This window comes from Ursus arctos, unplaced genomic scaffold, assembly GCF_023065955.2.
Source record: "Ursus arctos isolate Adak ecotype North America unplaced genomic scaffold, UrsArc2.0 scaffold_20, whole genome shotgun sequence".
Taxonomy (NCBI): domain Eukaryota; kingdom Metazoa; phylum Chordata; class Mammalia; order Carnivora; family Ursidae; genus Ursus; species Ursus arctos.
The window spans coordinates 46,244,273-46,255,774 of NW_026622875.1; the positions used below are offsets into that span (position 1 = coordinate 46,244,273).

General features: G+C 46.3%; 1 protein-coding gene across 1 annotated transcript in view; it reads left to right on the top strand.

Annotated features, from left to right (window-relative positions):
- CMTM8 (CKLF like MARVEL transmembrane domain containing 8) overlaps window positions 1-8,311 on the top strand; it is a 114,563-nt gene extending 106,252 nt beyond the window's left edge. The window contains exon 5 of the transcript XR_008960649.1: window positions 3,963-8,311. The gene's annotated coding sequence lies outside the window, so the exon portion shown is untranslated. The remainder of the gene's footprint in view (window positions 1-3,962) is intronic.
- Window positions 8,312-11,502: the final 3,191 nt, after the last annotated feature.

Here is an 11,502-nt window from a genome sequence, read left to right on the forward strand (position 1 = left end):
GCACCAAAGAGACCTATTTCAAGAGAACAGTACTCATTTGTGTCCCTGCAGGGGCATTTGTTGTCTGTATTTGTGGTTTTTCAGGAGCTTGACCATTTGTGTGATCCTGAGAGTTTGCCAAAAAAACAAAACAAAACCCAGAAAAAAATAATTTTTTAACTGAAAGGAAATTCTTATTTCCTCTTTTGAATACTGACTTTGTTCATGAATTTTTAAGTGTGGGTATTTAGACAACAAAATGACTCTCTGTTGTTCAGATGAAGCTATAAGTTTTGAACTGCTTCAGTTTTTCTCCTAAGAAAGAAAAACAAACAGCCACGTGCGATACAGCCAACATGACAAAAAGAATAGGTTTCTGGGGTTTGAAAGGTATTAGTACAAGGATAGCATACAACGTGCTTAAACTGTTCTCTGGCATTTATGCTCGCCATCGACCCTCCCCAGACCGTCACGTCCTCTTTGATGGAGCTCGGTGGGTTTTGAGTTTGATGTATTTACCCACTTAGGGCCAGTCAATGATACACTTTAAGCAATTAATCTCTCTCCATTGCAAAGTCTACCTCATAGCCCCAGAAGATAAATATTTAGCCAATATTTGAAAAGTATAAGAAAACCTAGAGAGTAGACGTTCAATATCAATTATTTTTGTACGTTTGAAAGTTGCTGCTTTCACAGAAAAATCCCTTCGGGGTATCAGCCCACAAAAGGGTTTAAATACAGGGGCGCCTGGGTGGCTCAGTCGTTAAGCGGCTGCCTGCGGCTCAGGGCGTGATCCCGGCGTTCTGGGATCGAGCCCCACATCAGGCTCCTCTGCTAGGAGCCTGCTTCTTCCTCTCCCACTCCCCTGGCTTGTGCTCCCTCTCTCACTGCCTGTCTGTCTCTGTCAAATAAATAAATAAAATCTTTAAAAAAAGGGGGGGGGGGTTAAATACATAAAGTGATCTCTGCATAGAGCATGGACATTTAAAAATACTAACTGCAGATACAGCCCTGGGTAGAAAATCAATTTAAAGTTTGTAATTTCTATCCCCTAGACAATTATTATTTTAATTGAAAAGAAGGATTTTTCACAGAAGAAGTAATCCGGGCATATAAAGCTGGGGCGCATGAGCAAACACATACCTTGTAAGATGACAACCTAAGAACTTGTTCCCTTGGCCTTAGCGGAAGTTCTGGCAGTGTGCTGCTGCCCACGGTGGGTCTCAAGCAGATGGCTGTGAAGGAAGGTAGGATGGCTATCCCCAGGTGGCTGACTGAGAGTAATGGGCAAGATTAGAATAAATCTGGTTACAAGTTAGGGGGTAGGTGAACCCAGGTGTTTGCTATACAGAAGAGGATTGGGCATGAGGGAAAATGCTTGGCAGCACAGAGGTGATGACTTCAGAAACTAAGGAAGGTGGCTGACAAGAGAGTTGTTGGCCAAAGAGACCTTGCATTTGGAAGATATGTTTTGAGAAAACTTGAACGTCAATGACAGAGGTTTTTTTCCCTAGAATATTCGGAATAACTAAATCCAGGAAGTAGTGGAGCTCGTCGCTGCCTAGCCCACATCTCTTCTCCCTCCTCTTGTTGTCGCTCTTAGTTTTTATTCAATAAACACCCACCCACTTACACCCCAGCTTCTTGGGGGAAGCTGACTCCACCAGGACCCTGGGATGGGGGCCTGCGGCTCTAAGCTAATTCCACCCGCTGGCCACACCGATTGGTTCAGGGATGGGCATGTGACTCAGGGCTTGCCTGTCATGGAGTTCTGAAGTAATGAGTAGGCAGGAAGTTGTTGGTAAATATTCTGCGACCACAAGGGGGAGCCAGTCATAGGATGAAGGTGGCTGGAAGGAAGGGCAAAGGGATGGAAAGAAACTTCATGGTTACATCATTGAGCCACTGAATCCACTCTGTCAAACTCTGGGCTTTGCAACGACATGAGCAATTATACTCACTTTGCCTAGACTAATTCTTGTGACTTGCAACAGCGGGCATCCTAACCAGTGCACAGGACGTCCTGGCGCATGGCTTTCAAGCAAACGTGTAACGCCTTGGTTCTGATTTACTTTCTAGTAGTTGCCACAAGGCTCTAAGGAGATGATAGTAATGACGGTGTAGGGCAATGTTAGTCCCAGTACTATTTAGCAATAGGAAGGTAGAAAAGGGGGCACCTTGGGTGGCACAGTTGGGTAAGTATCTGACTCTTGGTTTTGGCTCAGGTCATGATCTCAGGGTGGTGAGATCGAGCCCCCTGTCGGGCTCTGTGCTCAGCCAGGAGTCTGCTTGAGATTCTCTCTCTCCGCCTCCCTCTTCCCCTCCACATGCTCGAGCTCACTCTCTCTCTCAAATAAACAAATCTTTTTTAAAAAAAGGGTAGAAAAAGGAAGATTTGAGAGTCCACTTGAGAGACTGACTCAGGCCTTTCCAAAGCTATTGTTTAAGGATGGTGATGACATGGAAAGATCCTAGAAAGAGAAACAGCAGGGGGATGGGGACTCAAAGGAGTTTTCATGACCTGACTTTGGTCATTGCAATATTAAGACTGCATGTGAAAGAAACATGAACAGTACGGCCTCCGATCATTTTAACTTATAATGAAAGCTCTACCTTGTTGTATCTCAAAGACAATTAGTCATCCTCGAGAAATGGCTTCCTTCTCTGGAAGTAAGTTGGCCCTTAGTGCCAAAGAATACTGACCCTATAAGACTGAGGATTATGCCTCAACTCTTGACAGGAGCAAGGTACATATTTTTCTAGTTAAAACCACAATGAGAGGCTACATCACACTCACCAAAAAGGCTAAAATTAAAACGACTGGTGGTACCAAGTGTTGACCAGGTCATGGAGACTCTGGAGTTCTCATTCATTGCTGGTGGGACTGTAAAATGGTATAATTATTTATAAAGTTAAACATATACTTATCATATGACTCAGCAATTCCATTCCTAGGTATTTACCCAAGAGAAATATGTCCATAAAAAGACTTAGGCAAGAATAGGCACAGCTGCTGTATTCATAATTGGCCAAACCTGGAAACAACCAAAGTGGCTATCAAACAGTGAATAAACAAATTATGGTGTATTCGCACAACGGAGTACGACTCAGCAACGAAAAGGAGCAAACCGTCACATGTAACAATGTAGATGAATCAGTGAAATATTATGCTGAGTGAAAGACGCCAGATTTAAAGAAATAGAGTGTTTGATTCTATTGATATGAAATTCAAAAAACGAAACAAAACAAATATGTAGTGATAGGAAGCTGACAAGCGGTTGCCTGAGGTTAGAGGTGGAAGGCATTACCTAGAAAGGGGCACAGGGAAATGTTCTGGGGCAACAGAAATAGTGTACGTCTTGCTTGTGGGGGGGGGTTGCGTGTGCATATATATTTGCCAAAATTCATAAACTGTTACTTAAGATGGGTGTGTTTTGTTTTATGTAAATTACACCTTGATAAAGTTAATTTTATCGGGACACCTGGGTGGCTCAGTAGGTGAAGTGTCTGCCTTCAGCTCAGGTCATGATCCCAGGGTCCAGGGATCGAGCCCCACATCGGGCTCTCTGCTCCGTGGAGAGCCTGCTTCTCCCTCTGCCTGCTGCTCCCCCTGCTTGTGCTTGCCCTTTCTCTCTCTGTCAAATAAACAAATAAAGTCTTTATTTAAAAAAAAAGATAGTTAATTTTTTTTTAAAGATTTTATTTATTTATTTGACAGAGAGAGACACAGCCAGCGAGAGAGGGAACAAAAGCAGTGGGAGTGTTAGAGGGAGAAGCAGGCTCCCAGCAGAGGAGCCCGATGCAGGACTCGATTCCAGGACTCCAGGATCACGCCCTGAGCCGAAGGCAGACGCTTAACAACTGAGCCACCCAGGCGCCCCTAATTTTAAAAGAAAAACACCATGGGGCATTTTGGAATGTCCTGATGGCTCCTGTCCGCCTCTGCCAGGCTGTTGAATGGCTTATTCCCGTCTTCCTCCCAGCTGGTTCTGTGATGTGTCGCAGAGGTGGGGTAGTGCGTTTTCATCTCCGTCCTCCCTCTGGAGCTCAGCACAGGGTGTGGAACATAGTACGTGTTCAGTGAATGCCAGCCGCAGTGAAGATGCTGGGACGTGACCTCGAAGGATTCGCAGGTTAGAAGACAAACAAGCTGAGCGTGGCTGTAAAACCAGCACCGTCAGAATGCGAGACCGGTGAGCAGCCGTGGGAGGGAGAGGTGGGCGAGTGAGTGCTCTGCGCATGACGGGGACCCAGCACTGAGCGGGCCACGAGGGACCGACCTGCAGGTGAAGAGCCGAATCCATGGATCCGCTTACGGTGCCTGAAAACGAACGTCAGAAAGTGCTCAGTAATGACAGCTACCAGGTGGCTACTGGGCTGGGTACCTGGGAGAACACACAACTAGCTGATTGGCTTCTGGAAGGCATAAATGACTAATGGCCTAACAGCCTCCAACCACTTAATGATACAGCGTTAGGTTGAACTCTGTGAAATTGCCAATATTTGACTCTTTGACCTACAAAAATTTCAAATGAGTCAACTTACAATTTTATACTCGGCAAGTTGCCTTCATACAGGTATCGGTTGGTCCTCAGAACATCTGTGTCTTAGATCAAGCAGGTGTCCACAGCCCCGTTTATCTGATAAGGACAGTTGAGACTTAAGTATCAGTGGTTTGCCCAAGGTTCCACCACGAGTAATTGGAGTAGCTTGGGCTGACATCGTGCAGGTGTTCTTACCCCGGGCTGTAGCTCCCCCAGCCTAGCCGACTGAAAACCTCAGCAGTGGGAGGGAAAGAAGCAGGTGGAAACTTCATAGGGTGTGGGGATAGAGTGGTAGAACATTTCTAGAAATCTGTGTGGCAATATATATGAAGAGTCTTAAAAATATTCATTTCCTTGGATTTGGGGATGCTTCTCTTAGGAGCCTGAGGTCCATGCACAAAGATGTTAATCCTCGTCTTATGTATAGTAGGAAAACAAACAGACAAACAAGCAAACAACCACGGGGGTGCCTGGCTGGCTCAGTCTTTAGAGCGTGCAACTCTTTATCACAGGGTCATGAGTTCAAGCCCCGCGTGTGGCATAGAGTTTACTTAAAACAAAAACAAAAATTAAAAAAAAAAAAAACTGCCTCAGCCTAAAACTCTAACAGAAGAATGGTTAAATAAATAAGTCCATTGAATGAGCCTTTAGAAATGAATGCACTACAACCCACTCCCTCCCGAATTTATTCCAAATCAGAATTGATTAGCACCATTGTTAATGATTAGACTTTGTATTTTTAACACACTTCTCAAGCTGTGCTGAATTGCGGTTGCTAAATTGGTTATTAAATTGATCAGTTGTTAAAGGGCTGTCTTTCTGAAATTACATAATGGAGAAAAATAAGTTGTCTATAAACACACGAATCAACGCTGTCACTGCAGACTGAGGAATTCTTATTAGAACCTGTTGATAGTGTAAGTTGGAGTTGACAAAATGCAGAGCAAACCAAATTGTAAAGAGTGGTGGGATCATGGGGTAATTTTTATTTTCTTCGTTGTTTTCAATCTGCCCTAATTTTCTATAAGGAGCAGGAAATACATTCATAATCAGGAAATAAATATTTTTTAAAGATTTTATTTTTTTATTTACTTGTCAGAGAGAGAGCGCATTAACGCACAAGCGGGGAGGGGGGGCAGCAGGCAGAGGGAGAAGCAGGTTCCCTGCTGAGCAGGGAGCCCATGCGGGATTCAGTCCCAGGACCACGGGATCATGACCTGAGCCAAGGCAGCTTAACTGACTGAGCCACCCAGGCGTCCCAATAACAAATACTTTTAAATTGAAGACGAGAGCAGGCAGTGGTTTCAAGGAGGTTGGAAAAACCAGGATCCTCATGATTAGTGGGAGAATTAACATCTTCATGTCCCCTTTAGGAAGGCGGACCAGTGGCCCCCAGGGCAATTGCGTGAACACCATTCAGGGGATTATACCCATTGTCTGTCTCCTTTTGAAGGGAAGCAGAGTCCTCTTTGGCCACCATTTCTCTCATTTATGAAAGATTCCATGGATAAAGTAGGAAAAAGAGCCTCTCCCCTCTCCTGCCCCTACCTCTTCTCCCACCCCTCTCCCTTGATAACTTCATAGAAGGAATACTGATTCTGATAGAAGACATTAGCATAAAAAGCAAATTATTCCTTATACTTGTATGTTACTTTACCAAAGATAGGTGGTACCCATCCACTTCACAAAGAGGAACGCTGACCTTCAGACAGCCTCACCTCTGGGCAGACCAGCAGCCAGAGTCCCATCCCCTTACTCCAAAGGTCAAGCAGACGAAACCAGGAGCCTCCTGCAGACCCTCCACTGCCTAAGGAAATAGGGTGTCCTCCCCCTGCCCCACCTCTCCTAAAATGCACAGCCCCAAAGCATGCGTAAGCCACTCATCAGCAAGTTGGAGGCATTCACGAAGAAGACTGTGTACAGGAAGCCTGCCGTCTACTTGAGACATGGCAAACACATAGGAAATGAACAAAACAAGGGAAAACTGTCTCAGGCCGGGGCTTCACTGCCTGATGCATCAAATGTCACCATGCGTACACTGGCCAAGAGCACACCTCACCTTGCCCGTCCTACTGGAGCAGGCTAACATCAGCGGCAACCAGTCTGCTCAATGACAACCCACCATGTGGTGGTTTTTCCAGAAACATGCTGGGCAGGAGGGGGAGGTAATGAGGAGCCACCTGTGCAATTTAGTGCCGGATTTTCAAATGCAGGCTGGAACCGAGCACAAATGGCTGGAATGGGTTTTTGCTTTGTTTGGTTTTGGTTTTTTGTCTTTTGCTACAATGCTGTTTGCACCTGTTAGCCAGTGCCCTAACCTGCCAGGCCCAACCAGCTTTCATCCCAGCCTGTTTCACATTCCGCTAACCTGTACCAAATGCCCGAACAAGCATAATCTCAGTTTTGCCTCACAGCAGCCCTGGGAGGAAAGCTGAGTCTCCCTCCACCTTGCAGATAGGGAGATCCATACCCAGAGTGGCTCGGAGAAGCCTGGATCCCAAGCCAGGGCTGCTAACTCTGAATCCAGTGCTCTTTCCGCACTACTCTTTCCTTGACTCGCTAGATATGTTTTCTCTCACTTTTTCCCCATTTCCAAGTAGAGGATTATTCTGTATGCACAACAAAGAATGCAGGCTGAGCATGCACGTTCAGACTTAATTTTAATTTAATAGAACAGTGAAATTGATCTGACCTGTTTAATGAGAATCACAATTATTCTTGGGCTGCCTGGCAACTAAACATAAATAAATGGTGAACAGTTTGTCCACTGTCATACTGAAAAATAATAAAGAGGCACTATTTGGTGCCAGGCATTATGATTGGTGCTGAGGGCGTCAGGATAAAGGCCAAGAAGAGCCCGCATACTTCAGAAGACTTGCAAAAGATGGCCTGACACTGTCACTGCACAACTTCCTAATCAAATGGGGGAGATTATTTTCCTACCCTCTAGAATCGGGGCAGGTCCTGTGAGCTCATTAATCAGTCGAATACGGAGGAATTGATTATGTCCCAGTTCCAGGCATAGCCTTGAAGGGACCTGGCATCGTCCTCGTCCTGCCTCCTGAAATGTTCGCTGCAGTGCTCTCGCTGCAGTGCTCTCTCTCCGAACCCCACTGTCATGCTCTGACAAGCCCAAGCCGCATGGAGCACTCCACTTGACAGCCGAAGCTGAGCTCTCCGTCAACAGCCAGCAACAACTGCCAGACATGTGAAAGAACCTTCCAGGACGTCCAGCACAATTGAGCCTTCACATGACTCTAGCCCTGACACCCATCTGATTCCAACCGCATGAGACCGCAGGGGAGAACTGCCTGGCTGAGCCAGGTCGAATCACGAGAACCATATGAGAGAGTAATTAATGATAGTAAGCCCCTAACCTTTGGGGTGGTTTGATATGCTGCAGATGGTAACTGGATTAGGAAGAATAGGTTCAAGTTTTCATCCTCATTTTATATATAGGGAAACTGAGTCCCAGAGGGGCTCAGAAACTTCGCAAATTCACAGAGTTAGTAGGTGGCAGAGTTAGGATTCAAACCCAAGGCAACATGACCTTGACTGCGGAGTTTCCACACATAATTTCTTCCCTCCAGAATCTCCCAGTCTGGGAAGAGAGACAGCTAAGCCTGAAGACATCTGCAATGTCGGTGCAGGACTGGGTGCACACACAGGAGTGAGGGGACCCACCTGTCTTTGCCATGTTGTCTTGCCACCTTTTCGGCCTCATCTAGCACCTTTCCCTCTTTTGGACCCCCATGCTCAAGCCTCAATAAACTTCATGCCCTCTGATACATCATGCCTCTGAGTATCTGAACTCTCTCCTCCAACTACCAATGGCTGGTTAACAGCTCATTATCCTTCCATGTGTAGTTGAGATGGCCCCTCCTCCAGGAAGCTTTCCCTGAGTCGACAATCACAGCTCTCTCTGTTACCTGACTCTATTCCCCCATATTGTTATGGGCTACAAGCTCCCTGGGTGAGGGAGTTCCTCTTCTATGACTTGTTCTGCCTAGCATGTGGAAGGGTTATGACGCGTGAGTCAGAAATAACTAGGTAAATCCTCTTTCTCCCCCTCCCCCCCGTCCCAGTGAAATTTTCCCCCAGAAGCTCTTTCAGTTAGATTGCCTGACATTCTATTATAGTTCCCAAAAGTCTTTTATTTCACCCTTAGAAATGGTCTCTGATGCTTATGGTTATGGAAACAGCACCTACTGGGGGTCCCTCAACCTCCAGGTGGTGGATTCTTCTTGTTTAAATACATAAGGACATGAGGAATAATTACTTTTGAATGTTTGGTGGAACTCTCCAATGAAACCATCTGGACCTGGAATTTTCTTTCTCTTTCTCTTTTCTTTTAAAGATTTTATTTTTAAGTAATTTCTACACCCAGCATGGGGCTCAAACTCACAACCTGGAGATTAAGAATTGCATGCTCTACCAACTGAGCCAGCCAGACACCCCTTGAAATAATAACTTAAAAAAAAAAGTTTTATTTATTTATTACAGAACATGTGTGTGCATGTGCGCATGAGTGGGGGAAGGAGGAGAGGGAGAGAGAGAGACTCTTCACACAGACTCCTGCTGAGTTCAGAGCCCGATGGGGCTTGTCCCCATGACCCATGAGATCATGACCTGAGCCGAAACCAAGAGTCAGACACATAACCGACGGAGCCACCCAGGCACCCCTGGAATAATAACTTCAAAAAAATGTAACATTTATTACTATGAGCCAAACACTATCAGAGTCACTGTCCATATATATCATCCCATTCATGTCTCACAGTTGCCCTCAGGGTCAGTTCTGTTGTCGCTCTTCTTTGCAGATGAGGCAATGGAAGCTCAGAAAGGTTGGGTAACTTGCCCAAGGACACATATCTACAAGGGATGGAACCGGGAGCCAAACTCTGGTGGTTTGGTTCCTGGGTCCTGCCCCTTGGCCACACAGCCAGGTAGCAGAGACAAAAGTTTCAGGGTCCCACCCAGAGCCAAGGACCAGGTTTCTTATTGGCCCTCAGTAATGAGCATACACTGCTCTCCATCCACTGGTTTCAGCCACTCTGTTCCACTCAACCCTCCTTAGTCCCTACCATGGCCTTTCAGCCTCACAACTTCTGCCCTCACTCTTGTGGTCCTTTGGCTTCTGCTGCCCCTCCTTGACAACTGCTAAGCCCTCCCAGTGACTCCAAGTCAGACTCCTCAACAAAGAGGATCTGATGGGCTTCTGTTGGGCAAAGCTCTCATGTCAGGCCACTCCAAATGCTGCTGGCCGACTCCTAGCTGGGCTGCTTCTGGCTCATGGGCCATCCTGGTCCAAGTGGATGTGGCCAAGAGGTTAGCGACACCTGATGTTCAGGTTAGGGACACCTGAAAGTCTGGCTGGTTCTCAGAACCTAAGAAACTTCTGAAACTTCAACTTAAAAAGGATTTTAAAAGGCAGGTATTAGAAGAGTCATGGACATAGATGTTTTTGCCCTCCTATCTCAGGTTGGGCTGCCCTAACAAGACACCATAGACTGGGGGCCTAACACACATTGATTTTCTCACAGTCCATGATAAAGGTGCTAGCCAATTCCGTTTCTGGTGAGAGCTCTTTTCCTGGCTTGCAGATAGCAGCCTTCTTGCTGTGTTTTCACATGGCAGAGAGGGAGGGAAAGAACTCTCTGGTGTCTCTTACAAGGGCACTAATGCCATGGGCACTAATCCCTCATGACCTCATCCAACCCTAATTACCTCCCTAAGGCCCCATCTCCAAATACCAAAACACTGGAGGTTAAAGCTTCAGTGTATGAATCTGTGGGGAACGCATTCAGTGCATAACACTGCCTAATATTTATTCCCCTTTCTGGGACCTGCACCCCGATTTTCCTATTGGGAATCACCCCTCCCCCACTCAGTTCCTGTGATTCTGGAGAACTACCCACACACAGCTACATGGGTAGGTAGAAATTGGACTGTCAAATAGAAATATCTACCCCCTGGATATAATAATCATTATATTTAATAATCATTATATTTAAAAGATAGAGCCATGACCCATATTTGGACCAATCAGAGGGCCTGCCATGACCTGAGTTATGTCCCCGCACCCAAATTCATATGTTGAAACCCTAGCCCCCAATGTGACTATATTTGGAGATGGGGTCTTATGGGAGATAATAAAGGTTAAATGAGATCACAAGGGTGGGGCCCTAATCCCACAGGATTGGTGTCCTTATAAGAAGAGGAAGAGACCCCAGATCTCCCCCCCAGCCCAACTCTCTCTCTCACGCCCTGTCTCCATGCACAGAGGGGTAAGGACATGTGAGGACCCAGTGAGAGGGTAACTGTCTACAGTCCAGGAAGAGAGGCCTCACCGGAAATCAGCCCTGATGGCACCTTGATCTTGGACTTCCAGCCTCCAGAACCCTAAGAACAGAAGTCCCGACCATGCCTGATTTGAGCACCTGGATCTGCCTGCTCCTGAACTAGGTTCCATGTCTGCATACCGCAGTTACACAAGCCAAAGAACTCTTTTTTGCTTGAGTTTCGTTTCTGTCACTTACAACCAAAAGCACTGTGACTGACACAGAGTCAACTCTCATTTTATTATATTCTTTCATTATATCTGACCAGAGAATATCCTCATAATCACGTTGGTGTAAATGAGTTGTAGTCAGACAGTGACACTCTCACTGAAGCCTTGGAACCCACACTCTCTCGGGGCAGGTGAACAGAGAAGAACTTGGAAATTCTTGAATTCTCACCAGCTCCTTAGAGACCGCACATCTGGTTGGCTTTCTCCTAGAGTGAAATCTCTGAAGGGGGTCATGGAGTCCTTTGCCTCAGCCCTTGCTCCGCCGAGGGGCAGGCCTTCACACCAAGAGGCATCACACCAGTGTAGAAATCTCGGTGTGCACGGCAGCGGGCCTGATCTGTGGAGACTTTTCTTGCACACCAGGCCAGCACCTGGTCCTTGTACGGCCAAGCATCTTGCTCAAGCTCT